Source organism: Polistes fuscatus, unplaced genomic scaffold, assembly GCF_010416935.1.
Source record: "Polistes fuscatus isolate 324 unplaced genomic scaffold, CU_Pfus_HIC Scaffold1, whole genome shotgun sequence".
Lineage (NCBI taxonomy): Eukaryota > Metazoa > Arthropoda > Insecta > Hymenoptera > Vespidae > Polistes > Polistes fuscatus.
This window is the reverse complement of record NW_025112997.1, coordinates 2,871,450-2,873,432: the sequence shown is the minus strand read 5'-3', so window position 1 is coordinate 2,873,432 and position 1,983 is coordinate 2,871,450.

Here is a 1,983-nt window from a genome sequence, read left to right as displayed (position 1 = left end):
TATTTTTATATATTAACAAAGTTTTCAATAATAAAATAATAGGAATCATGTCTGTTGTATCGTTTTAAAAAAAAACAAAAAGAAAAATTTATATGTACACCTGTAAAAAATAAAATGAAATAAGCCCAAAGCGCCGTTCTAATAAAAAAATAAAAATAAAAACAGACAAATAAAAAGAAAGGATCTGCATTGTGGGACAAGAATGGAAGTTTGACGTTTGGAAAAAAAAATAATAAAAAAAAATAAAAGGATAGAAAAGCGAAAACAAACGGAAAATACAATAGTGTTAGCGTAAAAAATTCAATGGTTTCTATTTTTTTCTTTTTTTTTTTGTCGAATGGACCGAACACGCAACGTCTGTTCAGTCTTTTTAGGAAAATAATTTTTTTTCTCTTTTTTTATATACATATATACTAATATACGCGTATATATAATATGCACGCGTACGCGTGTATCAGATTCAATTCATAATTTTGTTTTTTACACGTAGTTCTTGCTATACAAATTTTGATTACATCGACAACAACTCGTATCTTGCAGAAAGTACAAAAGTGTTATTGTACAAATTTTGAAGTTAGTATAGTAATTGGAAATGAATGGAATTATCAATTTTTCCTACGAATTCAAATAATCGAAAATAAATACTTACTTAATTTAAAATTTTATTTATATAAAAGAGAAGAAAAAACTATCCACTATAGGTTTGGAAGATTTGTAAGACAGGTTAGATATTTTTGTTGTAAATGAAAATGATTCAAAATGGCGTCTCATAAAGTGGCCATTTTGAAAAATGAACGATCGACGCGTCTGTTTTGGGTGGATATTAAATAAGTGCGTATAAGTATTTTCTTATACACGTAGGATATTGAAAAGAAATTTATCGTTCAATTCAATGAACTCGCACGAGTAATTACGAGGCGACGAGGTGCGAAACAATCACCTACGTAAAAGTAACGCTTGTATAAAATTTCTCAACCCGTTGGGTTAGTTCGTCTATTCGTTCGTTCGTTCGTTGGTTGGTTCGTTTCGTACCGTTCCGTTCCGTTCGTTTCGTTCGTTTCGTTTCACGCTCGACCGATACTCGATTGTCATCGTGGTTTTACCAAATAGGAAAAGCGTTCTGTATTCTCTTTTAATGGAACACACACGTACACACACGCATATGCAAAAACGAATAAATAGATTGGTATTTCCTTTTGTATTCAATGCGTTTTCGAACCTATGAATATTTATTATTACTATTCTCTTTTCAGCGAATATTTAATTTCATAAATATTTTGTAAATTTTTGTTCAACCACAACAACGATAAAAAAAGACGAACAAGTCGAACGATTTGACGATTACGGAATATACTTAATTTTATTATTATTATTATTATTATTATTATTATTATTATTATTATTATTATTATTTTCATTAATTTATCGTAGCAATATTTTATTCGACAAATAACAAAATATTACATATACCCTTATGTATGTATAAATAAACGGTGATTTATGTTACAAATATGTATGGAAAATAAACTGACAATGAGTAATAATACTTTATCGTATTTTCATAGTAATTTATTTCTTTTTTTTTTTTATGTCGAATAGAACATTCAAACACATACGCATATTTTATTTTACAAAATATTCATAAGTACCATTTTCGATGGGTACATATGATATCGGCGATGTAACTTTATTGTCAATAAAATGCAATTTAAAAAGGGGAAAAAATACAAGAGTGAGAGAGAGAGAGAGAGTAATAATTTCTATTTTTTTAACGCGAAATAAAACTCAATTTTGTTCTATACACAAAAAATGAACTTTAACGCTAAAACTACTACTACAAAAGAATAAAAAAATGCTAATGGCAAACCAAAAAATTACTGTCTCGTCAATCATAATACTAACGATAAACAAACAAAATGAATGAAAGTATTACAAATTATGGTTTGTAAAATGAATCGATGATGAACGTGATGGTTTCACTAA